This window comes from Crocodylus porosus, unplaced genomic scaffold (assembly GCF_001723895.1).
Source record: "Crocodylus porosus isolate Cpor-Errol unplaced genomic scaffold, CroPor_comp1, whole genome shotgun sequence".
Taxonomy (NCBI): Eukaryota; Metazoa; Chordata; order Crocodylia; family Crocodylidae; genus Crocodylus; species Crocodylus porosus.
In genome coordinates, this window is record NW_017728906.1 from 119,702,178 (window position 1) to 119,722,170 (window position 19,993).

Genomic DNA, 19,993 nt, shown 5'->3' on the forward strand with positions numbered 1-19,993 from the left:
GCCCCCCTTTCCTCCCCCCCACTTCTAAGGTAAGCAGAGGCTTCCCCCCCTTTTTTTCTTTTTTTTTTCTGGGTTTTTTTTTTTAAGTGACTGTGCCTGGGTTTGTTGGGGTAGCCATGGGAGGCTGGGGGTGCAAGTTGGGAGGTGAGGCTGGGTGGGAAGCCATTGGGGGTATGGAGCAGCTGGTGGGGGATGAGGCTAGGTCGGGCAGCAACTAGGGGACTGGGATGGGGTATGTGGGCCTTACAGGGAGGTGGTAGTCCCTGTAGGGGCCATTTGGCCCCTGTTGGGGAGGCCAAATCCCCTGCTGGGGGGCTGAACTCCTTATGTGGGGGCAAAGCCCCTTGTTAGGGGGCCAAACCCTGTGTGGGGACTGAATCCCCTGTTAGGGTCCGTACCCCTTTGTGGGGGCCAAATCTCCTGTTGGGGGGCCATACACTTTCTTTGGGGTCCAGACCCCCCTGTTGGGGGGCTGTAACCCCTGTATGGGGGCTATTGCAGAAAAATATGTATTCATGAAATCATGAAACATGTATTTAGGGTTCACTTTATTATTATGAAAAGACACTTGCTTTAACACTGTAAGCTATATCAATAAAATATTGTCCAACTGATCGCTGTGTCTGTCTCACCTTCTCTCCCTCTCTTTATAGTGGTCTTTTGTTTTACTTACGGAGGAACATGGGTTTGGGGGTATTTTACAGAGTGACTTTGGGACTTTTTTTATCAGGGATTTTTCAGTTTTCCAATAGGGAACACCAGAATTCTTGCTAAGGAGGCCAGTGGCAAGACCCTCCCTGCTCACAGCTAGCACCTTGGACCCAGCTGTCTGTGGTTGACCTCCTGGCCAAATGAGGCCAGGAGGACATGTTTGAAAATTCAAGTTAGGCCACCAGACCTGGAATGTCTTTTGGGCGATAGCTGCCAAGATAGCTGGGCAGGGGCACACATGGCAGTAGTGCTGCATAGAGGCCAACCCTGCAACCACAGTCCACTGGCAACTGGCCCAGAGAGAAAGATGCCTCTACTGTCTGTGCAGTCCCCATCTGGGTCTGGCTGGTGCACTGCAGGTCACAGCCAGGCAGCAGCCCCCACTGCCAGACTGCTGCAGTGGGTAGAGGGTGCAGGGAACTCTCAGGGATGCTTCAGCAGTCCAGCTGGCACAAGGGGTAGTGTCCCCAGGTACCAAATGGCTGGACCCCAGAAGCTCCTGAGGGGGAGTAGCCCTGAGCTACTTGCCAGGGTGAGTTTTTTTTAATGCTGGGGCCAGGATAGGGCAGCTTTTTATACTGCTGGGGACAGCACAGCTGCTGATCCTGGCCTGTAGGTCCCCCTGGCTGCAGATCTGGGAGAAGCCAGGCAGAGTTATTTTGCCCAAGGTTGCACAATTTGCACCACACCAAAGTGCATGTCTGAGTATGTGTGCTGAAGCAAAAAGCTCCTTCTCAAATTTGCACTGCTTATGTTTGAGCTGCTGCAAGCGCATCTGCTTGCATGTGTGGACACACCCTGTCTGAGTGATAAAGAAAAATTTGGTTGATCCAGACACTTGCATTCCATATCTTTGAGGAAGAGGATATTTTCCTTTTAGAAATGTTAGTGAAAAGCATAACTAATTTAATAATTTAAAACTAATTTGGTTCACACTGTAGGGAATTCATCTTTCATAAACAACAAGAGAAATGAGGGCCAAGAAGCTGGAAAGATTAGCTCTGTTAGTTTTAGAACCCATCTGTACTACTTTCTTCTGATGCTAAAGACAATCCTGAAGGGAGAATTTCATTTCCCTTGCAATAGTCTCCTAACATATGGAGAAAAAAACTGACTTAACCCAAGATGGCATTTTAACATGCACATCCTTTGTTATCAGAGCTGCATATAAAATAGATCAAGTGAAGTCCACGGAGTAGCAAGCCTACCTTGGGAGAAGGTATAACAGCAGCTTTCACTGGTTGCCAGCACAGTCAAGAAGGTGGTGGGCCAGGACATACAGGAAATATAGTGATTTACTGCTGTCTCCTATTGGGCTGCTGTTGTGGTATTCCCATGGAGTCTCAGCTACAACTTAAGGCAGATTCCCTTGTGATATCTTTATCTTTATCTGGACTTTACATGTACATAACTACCAAAATGAATCAAGCCTTGAGTCTGAAGTGTGAAAAGCATGTGAGAAGAGGTGAGTTGATGCCTTATTTGTAAGTTAAGTCAAAATGAATGGACAACCTGTTGTTTCTAACTGTGCAAATCACTGTTTTGGAGTATTTTTCTTCATTGGCAGAAATGCGTACTAACTAGATGATGTAAACCATCCTCTTTTTTCATTTTAAACTTTTATGATAATTCCCAAATACTGATTAATAGATTCATAAATGTTAGGGTCAGAAGGGACCTCAGTAGGTTATTGAGTCCAACACCCTGCCCTGTCCAGGAAAGAGCGCTGGGGTCAGACAACCTCAGCTAGGTGCTTTTCCAGTCTCCTCTTGAAGATCCCCAAGGTATGGGAGAGCACCACCTTTGTTGGAAGCCCATTCAAAATTCTGGCAACCCTTACTGTGAATAAGTTCTTTGTAATGTCCAAACTAAATCTGATTTCTGTCAGTTTGTGGCCATTGTTCCTAGTTACTCCAGGGGGTGTCCGGTAAATGAGAGAGGTCTCTTGCATGCCTGGAACTAAGATTAGTGACATCACTGCAAGGATTCCTAACCTCATCAAGCCCTCTGACTACCACCTCATGTTTTTTGTCCATGTGGGCACTAATGGTGTGACTAGGAGTAGTCCTAACTGTATCATGAAGGACTTCCATGAGTTGGGGGCCAGCCTCAGAAAGTCAGGGGCATAGGTGTTATTTTCCTCCATCCTTCCAGTTGGCATTAGCTGAAGGCACCATGTTGCCCACATCAGGGAAGTCAACCGGTGGTTCCAGAGATGGTGTCTTCAGGAGGGATTCAGATTCTGCAACCATGACCAGCACTTCCAGAGAGAAGGCTTCCTGGGATGGGGCAATCTTCATCCCTCTCCTAGAGGTAAGTATCTGCTCTCCTGCAGGTTGGCTGATCTCTGAAGAGCTTTAAACTAGGTTCAATGAGGGATGAGGAACCAGTGGTTGATGAGAACCCAGGGTTGGAAAGCCTCAAACAAGACACTGGACCTAACTAAGGGAACCACATGCCATCAAGGAAAAGAGACACCAAAAGCACCCACTGGGGGCCTAAAATATCTTTATACAAATGCCAGGAGTATGTGGAATAAGCAGGAGAAACGCACATTCCTACTTGCTAGCACACAGTATGACCTAGTCAGCTTAACTGAAACATGGTGGGATTCTGTGCATAACTGGGTGGTAAGCATTGAGGGGTACAGGTTGTATAGATGAAACAGAGTGGGGAGAAGAGGTGGGGGTGTAGCTCTCTATGTTAAGAAGCAATACACATTTCCATCATCAAGGCAGGAGTGGAGGAGGGGAATACCAAGGCATTGTAGGTCAAGATCCAGGGTGGGGGGCAGGGGAAAAGAACTTGCTAGTAGGGGTCTACTACAGATGTCCTCACCAGGATGATGAGCTAGATGAGGTATTTTCCAAGCAGCTCTCAGATGCCATACAGGTGAGGGAGTCAGTGGTCATGGGGGACCTAAATTACCCGGACATCCTCTGGGAGGAACAGGCAGCCAAAACAAGCCGCTGAAGGAGGTTCTTACACTGTGTGCAGGACCTCCACCTAACCCAGATGGTTTCCAGTCCCACCAGGGGTAGCCACCTTGCTAGGCCTGGTCTTAGCAGCAGGGGGTGATCTTGTGAGGGACCTGCGGGTACACAGTAACCTGGGCGATAATGATCACCACTTGGTAGAGTTCACTATCCAGTGAAGGATGGGAAAAATGTCCAGTGATGCTAAATTTTTAGACCTCAGAAGGGCCAACTTTAGTAAACTTAGAAACCTAGTTAGTGAAGTGCTGGAACTCAAGAAGATCAAGTTAATGGGGGTCCAAGAGGGTTGGAAATGCCTCAAGGAAGTGATCCTTGGGGCACAAAAGGAGTCTATCCCTTTACATAGGAAAGGGGCTAAGGGGATAAAAAAAAGTCCCTTTGGCTGAACAGGCAGCTTCAGGAAACACTGGGGGCAAAGAAAGAGTAGAAGCAGAGAACAGCCACCAAGGAGGCATACACCACCCTGGCAGGCTATTGCAGGGAGTCAGGCAGGCCAAGGCAGGACTAGGGCTTAGGCTGACTTCAACAATTAAGGACAATAAGAAGTCCTTCTATAGATACAGAGTGAGGAAAAAGAAAGCGCAGAGTGGCATAGGGCCCCTGCAGAACCAATCAGACCAGTTGGTGGTTGATGCAGAGAAAAAGTCAGAGTTCTTCAATGAGTTCTTTGCTTCAGTATTCCTTAATACTGACAAAGACAATCCCCCCACCTTGAGCATAGACAGATGTTCAAAAGGCACCAGACTACCAAAGGTTTATGCTGACTTAGTTAAAGTGCACTTAGAATGGCTGGATGGGTACAAGTCAGCCAGCCTAGATGACTTCCATCCACGGGTGCTGAAGGAATTGTCCAGTGTCATTGCAGAGCTGGTGGCTGGGCTGTTTGAGCTCTCATGGTACTCTGGTCCCTGAGGACTGGAAAAAGGCCAATGTGGTGCCTGTTTTTAAGAAGGGAAGAAGGGAGGAACCAAGTAACTTTAGGCCAGTCACTCTTACCTCTATCCCTGGGAAAATACTAGAAAAAAAATTATCAAAGAGCATATTTGTGAAGGCTCAGCAAGGGTAATGATGCTGAAAGGAGACCAGCATGTGTTCGGCACAGGTAGATCCTGCCTGAGGAATCTTATAGCCTTTTATGACCAGGTCACACACTGCCTTGACACAGGAGCTGAGGCTGATGTCATCTACCTGGATTATAGGAAGGCCTTCGACATAGTTTTGCATTATATTCTCATAGGAAAGCTAATGGGCTGTGGAGTGGATGCCTACACAGTCAGGTGGGTGGCTAACTGGTTTAGGAACCGCAGTCGGAGAGTGGTGGTTGATGGGTCATTCTCAGCCTGGAAGGAGGTGGGCAGTGAGGTCCCGCAGGGTTTGGTCCTTTCAGTGTTATTTAATATCTTCACCAGCGATTTGGATGAGGGTGTGGTGAGTACCCTTTCCAAGTTCATGGATGAGACCAAATTATGGGCCAAAGTTAGTACACCAGAGGGCAGGGAGAAGATACAGGCCGACCTGGACAGGTTAGATCAATAGGCAGAATATAATAGGATGCAACTCAATAAAGATAAATATAAGGTACTTCACCTAGGAAGGAGGAATCCCCAGCACAGCTACAGGTTGGGGGATGTCCTCCTCAGCAGCTCAGAGGCTGAGAGAGATCTTGGAGTCATCATTGAATATGAATATGAGGCGACAGTGTAATGAGGCCATCAACAAAGCCAATTGCACCTTGTCGTATATTAGCAGATACATGACCAACAGATTGAGGGATGTGATGTTCCCCTCCTATGCGGCATTAGTCAGGCCACAGTTGAAGTACTGTGCCCAATTTTGGGTGCTACACTTCAAGAGGGATGCAGAGGATCTGGAAAGGGTTCAGAGGAGGGCCACTTGCACGATTAATGGTCTGCATGAAAGACCCTATGAGGAGAGGTTGAGAGATCTGGATCTCTTCAGCCTATACAGAAGATGGCTGAGGGGGGACCTTGTAGCTGCCTATAAATTTATCAGGGGAGGACAGCAGGGAATTGGGGATTCGCTGTTTACCAGAGGGCCCCAGGGTGTAACTAGGAATAATGGGTGCAAACTATTGGAGAGTAGATTTAGGTTCAAAATTAGGAAGAATTTTTTTACACTAAGGGTGGCCAGAATCTGGAATGGGCTTCCAGGAGAGGTGGTGCTATCACCTTGGACATGATGATCCATTGGGTCCCTCCAACTCTATAGTCTATGAATCTATGAAAAAATAGTACATCTGCAATTCCCTGCTGTCCTCCCCTGATGAATTTATAGGCAGCCACAAGATCACCTCTCACTCTTCTCTAGTGAAGGCTGAAGAGATCTAGATCCCTCAGTGTCTCCTTTAGGGCCTTGCCTACAGGCCTCTGACCATACAAGTTGCCCTCCTCTGAACCCTCTCAATATTGTCAAGATCCCTCTTGAAGTGTCGTACCCAAAACTGGAAAAGTTGCCTTAAGATATTAGCTGTTACTCCAGATGGGACTTGAACCCACAATCTCTGGCTTAGGAGGCCAATGCCTTATCCATTAGGCCACTGGAGCTGCAAACTAAAACAACTATTAGCATGCTTCTGTTGGTCTTTGAAATAAGTAAACAGGTATGTTTGGGGAGAAGGGTGAGAGAAAAGCAGGACAACATCTTAGGATGTGGGAAACTTTGTCTAATATCCTTAATCTTTATAGGGCCTTGAACCCACATCTCCCATCAAGGAACTCTAATCATTATGCTTCAGAATAATTCAACTGTGAGTGGCCTATCTCTCCTTAGAACTTTTGTATTTTGTAGAAATGACTAATTATTATCTAAAACAGTATGCATGCATTGTGGTTAGGACATTCACCCAGAAGGCTAAAAATGTTGGTTTCAGCCTGTGCTGCAGTGAATATCTAAATAGATCATTTAAGGTGATATAGTGTCAACAGGAAAGATACAGAGTAGCATACTCCCAAAGTACTTGTAGCATGCTGCTTGGATAGTGGGAGATATAGGTTAACACTTCCTTGGGCAGTATTGGGACTACTCAACCTCTGCTTTATTGGGTAAGCCATCACCTCTTCTTTGTTGGGTTTGAGAATATAGCTAAAACATGAAACATTTCAGTTAATTTTACTTGCATTTGAGAATAGTTTGGAGAAACAACAGTTGCATTGTGGGGCAAATAAATTATTCACCAAAAACCCACGTATCCCCATCTAAATGCTACACCCAAAGACTGTACTAGCTTATTTATTTTCAGTGGGTGCATCTACATGTGAAATTAATGAAATTCAATAAACACAGGAGCAGCTCAAGCTTGAGTCAGCTGCTCCTGGGCAAACATCTACAAGTGCTCCCAGGACAGCAGCAGCTTGAGCCAGGGCAGTGTAGCCCCTGGCTGGCAGTAGCCTCAGTGGGCCAGGTGCAAACTCTAGATATTGGTGTTGGGCACCAGATAGGCTAGCTAAGCCATGTGACAGGTAGCTCCCACACTTTAGCATCCTCATGCCCCATCCAGCACCTGTCACTGTCTATATTACTCCACCATATAATAGTACTGTCCTTATGGGTATTATCTTATGGCAGAGTTAATTATATTATTGTGCCCTGATATGTAAAGCAATGCTTTACCTCCGAGTTAATTAGTCAAGTCACAGTAAAGCTCATGTATAGATGCACCTTCTGTGTGGCAACAGGACCCATCATTATCACAAAGTTATCTTCTACAGCTTTAATATTTGTAGCAGTCTTATTAAGTTGAATGATCTATAGGTCAATCTCTAAGAATTTCCATGTTTCCTGGCCATGGCACACACATCTCCTTCTAACCTATTTTCACATATTAAATAACTCTTTATAGTTCCTTTCCACATACCAGTTGCTTGCTAAAGACATACATGGCAGAATTCTGTTTCATGGGCAGATGGCCAAAGTCCAACTTGGAACTAACTCTGACTAACTCAACTGAAGAGTAGCAGTGATTATATTGCTCCTACAAATGACTTCCTCCTTATAAAGATAGTTATAGGTCTGCATATCTCTGCAGGGCAATCCTGTTTTTATGATAGGAGTACAGAAGTTAGACTTAAGCTGTTCCTTGGTCATCTGCTGAGTGGTCATGGAAGCAATCTACATGGTCAGGAATGTACAGGGAGATATTCCCAAAATAATCTTGCTTATTAGAAGAAGAAGTTCAAGATCTCCTGGTTTAACTAATAAAGAAAGTATACCTAAGCATAAAAGCTCAATGAACTGAAATCAGATTTGTTATTTATAGCATACAGAATAGGGTTTATTCCACATTTTGCTTTCAGGGTATTTCTAATCTTCATTTGATACTGACTATTCAGGTATACATTTTAAATAGATGAGAATTGGTCTTTCCTTTTTTCTTGGTATTTTTTTTTGGGGGGGGGGTAGGTTATAATGTAGTCCAGACATAGAATTAAACTTCACAAATAATTTTCTGGATCATAAGAAGATTTAAATCATAGTTATAGTTGACTGATTAGACAATTTAGAATTTAGGACATTTATATTCAGCACTAGATGGCAGTCTAAATTTAAAGTGTGATACATTCTTTCTCTTCCCCTTAGAATACAAGGAACACGTTACCTCTGTTCTATAATTAAAATCTGTCATACAGAGTAATCAAATAATTTTGCTTTTTTCCAATTACAATAGTAGGACGTCTCCTAAGGCCAATTACTATGCTATCAAATAATAAAAGAAACATAAAAGGAAGGACCAGTCAACTAACAATATACTGAGATATTACCAATGAAATTCAAAATACTTCTTTAAAGAAAGCATAGCATATGATGTTATTTAAATGCTTGTTACAAGAATGTGTGTGTGTGTGAGGGGGGGTTAATTTACAAAATTAAAATCCTTTAGGACCTAAATTTAAATGTTTGCATTTAAACTATATTGTGGAAATAGTAAGAATTGTATAGACTTCTTATTGCTACATAACTATAATTCAGAGCCATCACACTACACCACCTTTTGCAAATTTTTCTTTACCCGAACTGTTCTGTTGGCTTCAGAATATATAATTTACATGAGCATAGCAAGGACAATTAAAAAAAAAAACCCTCCAACATAATGTTTAAATAGATCACTTTCCTTTGGGGGAATCTTTGCCTTCCATATCTTTGTAACAGATTAATAAAAACAACCTTTACTTTTCCCGTAAATAGTACCAGCTTTCTAGTTTTCTCTTTGCTGCTTTTACTGTCTTACCATACTGATTTAAAAGACCCACTTCCTAGAATGTCTGTTCTGTTGTGTTTATTGCTGTGTATTCTGTATATTGAGATAGCAAAATGTTATAATTAATTTTAATAGAATGTGTTGTTCCATAGAAAGTTCACATTAATAGGAACGTAAAAGTTATGGTTTTATATGAACAAATGTGTTTCATGCAAACCAGATAAGCAATCCTACATCCATGAAACACCATCCAATTTTCAAGTATGATCAATAAAAAACAAGTATGTTCCATTCTCTCCAAATACATTGTTCAGCTACTTCTAACATACAGTTTCCTGGTTAGGGGCTCTTGCCCCTTTGTGACAGCTGAAAATTATGTCTGTGTGATAAAGGTGCTTGCTGAAGGCTCTATGAAGATTAGACCAAGTGTTTTTCTGTCATTTGTTCAGATATTAAGCTATATGTTGTTGCTAAGAGCCTAATTAAAGTCTAAGATGTAGGGAGTAAATCTTATAGAAGTAGTGATGGTAGGCCCTGTGGCATAGTTAAAATTAACCTTATCAGAAGAATGCAAGGTTTGTACTGCTTGTACTGCTATTGGTCAGTCTAAGGACAGTTGAAGTAAAAAGACTCTGAATGGCTATAAGTTATCAGCATAGCTGAGAAGTTATAAATTGGCTGCCACATCAGGAAATCATTTACAAGGAAGATACAGTTCTGTGAAAAGAATGACTAATTAGCTGTTAACCTGGATCAGTGGGCCCATGGATCTTGAGGAGCCCAAGGACTGAATACCAGCGTCCTTCCCGGTACCCCTCAGACAGCGCTGATTGGGGACTTCTGACTTCTCCAAGCTTTGTGGAAAGAGAAACTTGCTGTACATCAGGCATCAGAGGGGACTGCCAATAAGTTGCCAATGCAAATTATTATTGTCTGTCATTATCTTAGTATACTACGCGTACTCTTGTTTTTGTTAAGTCAATAAACCTTTCTTACCTTTCTGCCCTCAACCATACTCTCAATCCTGAAGCTTCCGCAGAAGGCTGGGACATCCCTTCACTCAAGGTCAGACTGATTATATTTGGAGTTTGAAGGGAATTTTATCCCATGATCAGATTAGCATCTACATGTGTCCTTTACAGTGGAATTGACTACACAGTAAAACATCAGCATCTACACATGCAGTACTATTAGGCTGCAGTAAATTAATTAGCTCTGCTGTAGGATAGTACTGTTTGGTACAAGTATTTTCCTATGGTGGAGTTTAGTGCACCACAACACACATGTAGATGGTGACCGAGGATGGCTGGGGCACAAGAATGCTACAATGCAGGGTTGCTTGCCAGCTAGCCCCACAGTGTAGCATCTTCACAGCCCAGCCAGGCCCTTCACAGCATATTGAGCGAGGGCAGACCAACTCCAGGTGGACTGGCTGGCCCCTCTGGACCTGTTGCCAACTGGAGCTGCTCTGCCATGGCTCAACATGCTGCCATTTCGGGTGCATGTATAAACACTACACCTTGGAGCAATATACTCTGGCATGAACTGCACCAGAATTTATTCAGGTGTACTAACTGCACATGTAGATGTGTCCACAGTGGAGGGTTTTGCTCTGTAGTAGGGGCCATGGCCCTCTTCCTGGGACTTCTCGAGCACATATTAACAACCTTTGCAGATGTTGACTGCTGCCCCACTCCTTTACCTGTGGCAGGTTCAGAGTTATTTTTTTTCCCTAGGGCTCATCATACTTTATAGTGGGAGCTGCAAAGTTCAGAACTTTCCAAAAGGGCCCCTAATGAATATTAACAGTTGTTAAACTATGCTATTACATTTCACAGCTATTTATCCTTAATTAGAAAATAGATATTTTATTGACATTTAGCAAAATATCATTTGCAAACCAAATAAATAAATAAATAAAAGCATTGGTTTGTCATTAGCATCATGCTTTATTGGCATTAGAAAAAGGTTAAACAAATTTAGAAATGTTTATCTTTTCCAATCATTTGGATGGGTCCAGAACCCCTTTTACTTGTTAGCTTTCTAAATAGGCTTAGGCACCAAAATAATTTATTCCATCCTGTTCAAGTCCCAAAAATATAGGAATGAATCTACTTGTGTAGCAGGTATCCAGGATGTAGCTGTACTGGTCTACAGGAAAAGGTAATCAGGACTTGTAGTGTAGTTGGTCTAATATCTTTTATTAGACCAACAAGATTTTTGCAAAAAAACAAAAAAAAAAATCTTTAATAAGCAACTGTGACCACCTGAAACCTGAGATCCTGCTCCTGCCTTTGTTTCAAGGTCATTTGCATCATCACAGATCCTCCCAGGAGGTGAAAGGCTTCATACCAGCTATGACTGCCCAGATGAATTTTCCATCTATTGACTCCTCTGTGAAATCCTATGAAATACTAACTTTCATTTCTACGCAGGAGAACTTTTACAATTTTTTTTCCAGTGCCTGATGAGGGGTGTTTGTGCCTGAAAGCTTGCAATTAAAGATTTTTTTTTGCAAAAATCTTGTTGGTCTAATACAAGATATCATTTCTACTATGAGTCCTGATTGTCTTTTCCTCTAGACCAATACGGCTACAAGCTGGATACCTAACACATGGAAAATATCAAATTTTAGCCAATTTAGCCCTGTCTGGTCCTCGGTGCCACTTGCAGGGAGAAGGGGAGGGGATCTGGGGCCAGCGTTTCTCACCCCAGCTCCCCCCACCCCCAGTCCAATTTTCAGCATGGCTTCGGAATTACGGTGGCTCTCCCCTGTGCTTGGAGCACTCTGATTGGCTGTTTCTGTCTGCCAGTCAGAGAGTAAATAAAGCATTACAGATTGACAGACAGACAGACAGACAGACTTAGGCTTTTTAATATTAGAATTATAAAATTAAGCATATAATGATAACTGCTAACATTCAGAGGTAAGAATATCCACAAGAGAAAATTCTGTGATAAAAACAGTTATTGGGAGCACTCTTATTTTTGGGCAAAGGAAAGTTTTGTTTGACAGTAGAGAGTGAGAGATGTTCTTGTGATTAAGACATTATACTACAGTTCAGGAGATCGAAGGTCTGCTAATTCATTGTGACCTTAGGGAAATCAGTTAACATCCTAGTTTCCAATCTATAAAATAGAAGTAATAGTGCTTTCTCTTCTTGATTGGCATGTTTCTAAGAATAAATTCATAGATTTTCATTAGCTGCTTGTTCACTAGTGTTTTGGGCTCTGTATAACCAGTGCCAAAACCAAAAACACATACCAGTGATGGTATGGAGAAAGTGATGTTTATAATCTGGAGTCTGGAGAAGAGAAGACTGAGGGGGTGGATTTAATAACAGCCTTCAACTACCTGAATGGTGGTAACAAAGAGGATAGAGTTCTCAGTGGTGGCAGATAACAGAATGAGAAGCAATGGTCTCAAGTTGCAGCAAAGGAAGTTTAGATTAGACATTAGGAAAAACACTTTCTTGCTAGGAGGGTAGTAAAGCACTGGAACAGATTATTCTGAAAGGTTATGGAACCTCTGTCCTTAGAGGTTTTTTAAGACCTGACTAGACAAAGCCTTGGCTGGGATAATGATCTAGTTGGGGATGGTCCTACTTTGAGCAGGGTTTGGACTAGATGACCTTTTGATGTCCATTCCAACCCTAATTTTCTATTATTCTATATGGTTCTATGTTTATCACCATTTCTGGTGAAAGAAATGAGGCTTGAAGGAGCAACATAGGTTGCACTGAATGAAGAAAAATCAGTACCTGTAGCTTTTCCTTTTTATTGGTGCACAACTTTCATGATAAATAATGAAAAGGCTCATCTCCCTAGCTGCTGTTACTCAGTTACTTAGTACAAGAAACAAGTTTTTTCTTTATTCTGCCTTTCAAAAACAAGTTCATATCTTATTCTGTGGTATATTGTATGTAAGAAAATATAGTAATTCATACTCAACAATATTTTGATATTTTTACTCAGATTCAGTCTGTCTGAACATTAATGCAAAGATGTGATTTCAACTTGTATAGACATGCCTGAACTCACTTTAAACCAATTCTCTTGGATACAAATACCAGGGTAGCTGAGAAGTATCATATTCCAGCCAGCAATTATTTACCTAAAGTCTAAGGTAAGCTTATAAGCAATTTCAAGGAAAACTATTCCACCAATTGGTGTCTAAGTATACTATAATACCATAGAATATTAGTATAATACTATTGCACCTTGAAAATCTATTAATACATTTACCTTTTCATTCACTAACATCTTCCCCTTAGGACTGTCACACAAAACCAGGCAAGATCAGGAGAACCACCTGCCTGAATTATTGTTAGTTTTACAGTGGCTTGAGCAGTATGGAATGGATACTAAGTCCATTCCACTAATGGTCCCTATAGGTAGAGTAGGAATATGGTCCAAAGTTTGCCCTTTCCTTTCCAAATCTATATAGTAAAAAATGTATGTACCAAAATCAAATTATAACAAGCATACAAATGATTAATGATTTAGATGTATTTATTTTACAAAGAATTCTATATACTACCATCTACGTAAGTGACTTCATTTTATAGTTTTATTCTAGACTTTGGTTAGAAGCACCCATAAAATAAAGGTTACTATGTCCCACTTTACCTTTAGCACTTGGAGGCATTTTTCAAAGTTCTCTCTCATATCTTTCCATTAAAATGTGAGGGGGGGAATAGTTTTGAACATTATTACATTTAGGAATGGGTAATTTCAAATTAGTATATCTTTTTAAATTAAATGGTTTCAATAATTTAAATAAAAGAAATGGGAAAAAGACAGCAGAATAATTAGCAATACTTATTATAAATAGAAGATCTGAAAAATAAGGTTTAGTATGTTTTTAAAAGCCCTGCCTCTGTACTGATTTATGCAATTAAAATCTGACAAAAGGGCCATGTCCTAAATTGCTTAGGGCTATATGCAAAAAAGGACTCAACATCCCAGCTTCTCCTCTATGTTTCCTTTGGGCCTCACTTTACTCAGTAAAGATATTATCAGTGAACAACTGGTAAACAAACCCAGAGAAAGAAGATTTAAAAGCTTTGTAAGTCAAATGAAAATGTCACTTATGCAGCTAAAAATGGCCATATGATTTCTTCCCTGTCACTGCTAAATTCATCAACAGGGGAAAGCAGGGGACAATGAGCAGCAGAAGTTTTCACACTCTAGAGTCTGGATCCATGCAAAACCAAAGACTCTGAGCAGTACCTGTGCCAAGAGTTTACATATAACCAGGGATCCTGGTTTTCTCTGATTTAAAAATAATCCCCAATTTTGGTTAACAAAAGTAACCCCAAATCCACATTTTTTCTGTGATTAAAATGAAACACCACTAATAGATATATATATAGAGATAGATATATGGGAAACTGTATATATAGATATTCTTTTGTAAACAATTTTGGTGAAAAAGTAACCCTAAATCCACATTTTTCCATCATTAAAATGAAATATCACTACACACGCACACACACACATATATGCTGTTTTTTTTCTGATTAAAAAAACCACAACAATTTCTTAAAAAAAGGAACCCCAAATCCACATTTTTTCTATATATATAGTGATATTTCATTTTGCTCATGGAAAAATATGGTTGTAACACTGCACAACCTTTGTATCCATCCTTACTCTACCTTGTTCAGGAAAGATAACAAGGATAGAAAGGAAGCAATTGTGCATTATATAGAGATAAAAGTTTTTGCTTCGAAGTTTAAGAAGAGTTGAGATCCACACTTTTTGAGTGAAGACAGGAACCAAGAACGGTGGCAAAATAACAAAAGAGATCTGCTATAGACTATCTAAGCAGGAAGAGGAGGAGGCTGATGATTAAATTTAGGGTTTTTTTGTAGCTAGCAGAAGCCTGCAAAGGACAGGACCTAGTGGTAGTGGGGAAATGTACTAACCCAGGTGTCCATTGGACAAGCAATATGTCAGGACACAGGTAATTCTTGACGTTCCTGTAGTGTACAAGCAACAACTTTTTTGCTTTCAGAGAGTGAATTAAGCTCGTAAAGGAGCCGTTTTCTTCATTTTGATTCTAACTGATAAGGAGGAACTGTGGTTGAACATCTAAAGGTAAAAAGTAATTTGAGTAAAAGGGATCTTGAAAAGAGCAAGTTCATTTTTCTAGGAAGAGGAAGGAAGCAGAGCAGCAGACTAAGGATAATGTACTTCAAAACAGCAGACTTAAACAAAGTCAGGGAACTTGTAGGTAGGGTGTCTAGGGAATATAATCTAAGTGATAGAAGAGTGAAGGAGACCTGAAAGTTACTGAGAAAGGCTATATTAAATTCACAACAGCAAACTATCCCAATTCAGAGGGAAGACAGGAAGCATAGTAATAGACTACATGCCTGCATCTAGTCATTTAAGGACTTGAAAATCTAAAAGGAATTATACAAAAATAAAAATAAGGACACATGATTCAGGATGCCACGAGGATAAATTAATAACAAAACACATAGAAAGAAAATCAGAAATGCTAAGGAACAAAATGAGTTTCAATTACCAAGGGACATTAAAAGCAACAAAAAGGGTTATATATATATATATTAGAAGTAAGAAAAAGATTAAGAAAAGTAAGATCCCTTTCTTAATGGGGAAATAGAACAAATAGTGACTGATACAAAGAAGGCTGAAGTAGTCAGTGGCTTCTTTGCTTCAGTCATCATCACCCAAAAACAGAGAGGAAGAGAGTTAATTCTGACCAGACACTTACAGAAATGTATTTTAACAAGGAGATAGAAGTGCAAGCCAGCACATGGGAAAAAAAAAAAAGATAGTGTGAGTGGGAGGAGATGGGGAAGGGCGAATGAGAGAAGGGGGAAGAGGGGAACATGTTAAAGAATTGAAGATAGATAGATATTCTGACCCTGTTGAAATTCAAGCTAGTGTAGTTAAATAATTGCTTGAAGTAATCTCTGAACTAAAAACAATTATTTTAGAGCACACATGGAGGATGGATCAAATCTGTGAGGACCTGAGGAAGAAAAAAAATGATTACCTATCTCTGAAAACCATGAAGAGTAGGGCAAGGAATGCATATGCCAGTTAACTTAACTTTAATAACATGAAAGTCACTGTAACAATTTTTTAGACAATCAAAGCATATGCACCTAGAAGATAATTTAGTGATAAAAAGCCAACATTGATTTTGTCAGGAACAAGTCAAGTCAGACTTAGATAACTTCCTTTTCTGACAAGATAACTGGAGTAATGATAACAGGAAAGTAGTAACTGATATCCTGAGTTTAGTTAAGTCCTTGATACTGTTCTACATGAGAGACACACAAAAAGTATTGCATACATTTTATGTAAGAAGAATAAATCAAATGCACAAAATTAACTGGGAATTCCTGGTTAGGCAGAAGTCCTGCAAAAAAAGACCAGTGATTCTCCATGCTTTTAGACTCAAGGCACCCTCAGTCGATTTGAGACATGTGGTAGACACGAGGCACTCCTCACAAAATGACAGTTATTAGTTGTTACTTGTTTTTTTTACTACAGAAAAATAATAGAGCAATTCTCCTCTTGCAAAGAACTCAAATGGACCACAAGAAGTCAGAATGTTTTTAATTCTGTGAATTTCTATTTGATGTATCTGGGATTATCTTGTGAATCATGTTTGTACACCTAACAGTGCTAACATTGCACAGTATCCCGTGGCATCCTTGGAAGGATCCCAAGGTACCTCATGCCATGGCACCCTAGTCAAGAGTCACTTACCTAGGTATACTTATCCTGCTTTGGCTCTGGGAAATAGATAAAATGATCTCAGGTCCCTTCTAGTCTGACATTCTGTGATTCTGTGCACTTGTCTACATGGGGAAATTAAAATATAATAAGCTAGGATGTGAATTTAAATGGACAGTAACTGCCCAGGCTTGGGGGAAAGTGCATTCTAAGAGCATATGAGATGCAAGATAAATTTTAGCTTCTTGGTTTAGACAAGCTTTATGATTTGATGAGAATTTAGTACCATCAGTCTAGCTCCGAAATACCCTCTGGATAAGCCTGAGTGAGACTTTACCTTTAGATCTTCGGTAATCAATTCAATATACTTTAATGAAAAAAAGTTCCACAGCATAAAGGAGGGCTTCATGGAAAAGGTAATGCAACCTCCACCCATATGCAGCATTTTCTATCTCTGGAGGAATGAAGCAATCTAAGTAGATGAGCCTCCTCATTTGGGCTGGGTAAAATCTTTATATGGGTTGCTGTCCACCTGCAGTTCTAATACTAGACTACCTAGTTCTTAATCTCTCATTAAGGAAACGTTCATAAATTCAAAAGCAATTAATATTTTAAAAAGAAAATACATCTTTTTCCACTCTCTTTTAAGTCCTGTTTTCTTGGCAAAGACTTCTGATGCATCTTGTATGTGAAATTTTATTACATAAAATATTACTGAAGAAAAGGAGTTGGTGACATTTTCCCCTATCCTTGCCTTCCTGGTTAAAGGAGAGATTCTGCTTTGTTAAGGACTAGATTTTGTTTCTAGGCACTGGCCTGGAAAAGGACTAATGCATAAAATGGGTTCCTAGGAGTAAATTCAGGAAGCACGGTGTCTCGGATAGACTGCAGACTCATATTTTTTCCCACATTTCTAATTTTGGGACACCTTGTGACATACTACAGTTCAGTTCATATGTGCTCAGTAGCCTACTAAGAAAGCTGCAGCTATGACTCTCCATGCTTTGCAGCTCCCTGCCAATCTGCTCTGTAGGAAAATGGGGTAAAAAAAAAACCCCATGAGAGACTCATTTCCTACTATATTAATCCCAGCTTTCAAAACCAAAATGAAAGTTAAGGCAAGCTCACTGATATTCAAACTGGGACTTGTTATAGCTTTTCAAATAATTATTCTGAACAAATCAAATAAATTAAATGATTGATGATCTCCCGAGGTCCCTTCCAGCCCTGATGTCTATGAAATCTATGAAAATAATATAATTTTTTTTCAGTTACAAAATCTGGCTATTTCTAAAGAAAAAATATGTACCTCAGCTATAAAGCCACATAAATGAAAGCATAACCTAACTGAAACAGGGTCAATATAGGGAAAATGCAAAACTTACCAAAATGAAAAACTTTGCCCTCCCTTAAGAAATCCAGTCAGGGATGTTTTTGTGGGGGGTTTTGGGAGTGGGGGGGTTGTTTTTGTTTTTTAAGCAACCATGTCTAGATTCGTCGGTTGAATATAATTTCTTCCCAGAGTTCAGTGTTATTGAAAAAGGTACGACAATATGCATTTGAGTCTGGAAGAAACTTCTGAATTCTCAGTTCATCAATGGATAGTGGCCCGGGTTATTTTCCAACTCATATTTGTATATCAAAATTTCTCATTGAATAAAGACCAGGTTATTCATGATAAAATGACATAAACAATAACAACCAGAAAGTGATCAAAAGGACTTGAACTTCATTCCCCTTATATTTACCTGGCTCTGCTTCAGTATCAGATAGCTTTCAGGTTTCTTAAAGAAGAAGAGGTGAATATAAGCTGCTCAGATTTCTAGAAAGATCTTCTTGTTCCTTAACCAACCATAGATTTGAAGTAGATGTAAAAATATCATAAAACTACTTTCCCCACCATATCCCCAAAATAGGTCAATTGCAGTTCAGACAGCCCAAGCCTAGGGCTAAGCAATGACTTCAGTGACTGCACTCAAAGGTAGATGAGTCATTTTCAGCCTGGAAGGAGGTGGGTGGTGGGGTCCTGCTGGGTTCAGTCCTTGGATCAGTGTTATTTAATATCTTCATCAGTGATTTGGACAAAGGTATGGAGAGCACCCTCTCCAAGTTCACAGATGATACCAAGTAATGGGGCAACGTTAACACATTGGAGAACAGGGAGCAGACACAGGCTGATCTGGACAGGTTGGATCAATGGGCAGAATGAAATATGATGCAATACAACAAAGATAAATGCAAGGTACTGTACCTTGGGAGGAGGAATCCTGAGCACACCTATAGGCTGTGGATGACCTTATCAGCTCAGCAGCTGAGAGGGATCTGGGAGTCATAGTTGGCTCCAAGATGAACATGAGCTGACAGTGTAACAATGCCATCAACAAGGCCAATTGCACCTTGTTGTGAATTAGGAGATGCATGACCAACAGATTGAGGGAGGTGACGCTCCACCTCTATGCAGCATCGATCAGGCCGCAGTTGGAGTATTTTGTCCAGTTTTGGGCACTTCAGGAGGGACACGGAGAATCTGGAATGGGTTCAGAGGAGAGCCACTTGCATGATTAGTGGCCTCCATGAAAGACCCTGCAAGGGGAGGTTGAGGGATTTGGATCTCTTTAGCCTTCACAAGAGACATCTGAGGGGAAACCTTGTAGCTACCTATACGTTTATCAAGGGAAGACAACAGGGAATTGGGGATATGCTATTTACCAGAGCACCCCTAGGAGTAACTAGGAATAATGGGTGCAAACTAGTGGAGAGTAGATTCAAGTTAGACATTAGGAAGACATTTTTTACAGTAAGGGTGGCCAGAATCTGGAATGGGCTTTCAAGAGAGGTAGTACTATCACCTAACTTGGAGGTCTTCAAGAGGAGGCTTGATATTCACCTAGCAGGGGTCTTCTGACCTCTGTTCTCTTTCCTGCCAGGGGCAAGGGATCAGACACGATGATCCTTTGTGGTCCCTTCTGACTCTACAATCTATGAATCCATGTATCTATGAATAGATGGCATTGTTGAGGTTCAAGCAAACACTGCCCGGTATGACAAGCCGGGGGGGGTGGGGAGGGCGCTTTACTCCCTGCCGAGCAGCCGCTGCCACCATGGCGCAACCCTAACTGGCAAGCCTGGAGCTGGTGTGGGGCCCAGGCTGGCAGCAGGGGTCGGTCACAAGCTGGTGCTGTATCACAGGCCAGATAGGCACTATGAGGGTATCAGCCACTGGGCTTTTTGGTTCGGGATTGAGGAGGCAGAGTTGGGAGTAAAGCAATGGCAAATTTATTATAGTTTACACACACACACACACACACACACACACACACACACACACACACACACACACACACACACACAC

The 19,993-nt window shown here is 41.1% G+C and overlaps 1 non-coding gene across 1 annotated transcript; it reads right to left on the minus strand.

The window, feature by feature from the left end:
* Window positions 1-6,198: 6,198 nt before the first annotated feature.
* Window positions 6,199-6,271, minus strand: TRNAR-CCU. The gene has a single exon. It is a non-coding gene; the product is annotated as a tRNA-Arg (tRNA).
* Window positions 6,272-19,993: the final 13,722 nt, after the last annotated feature.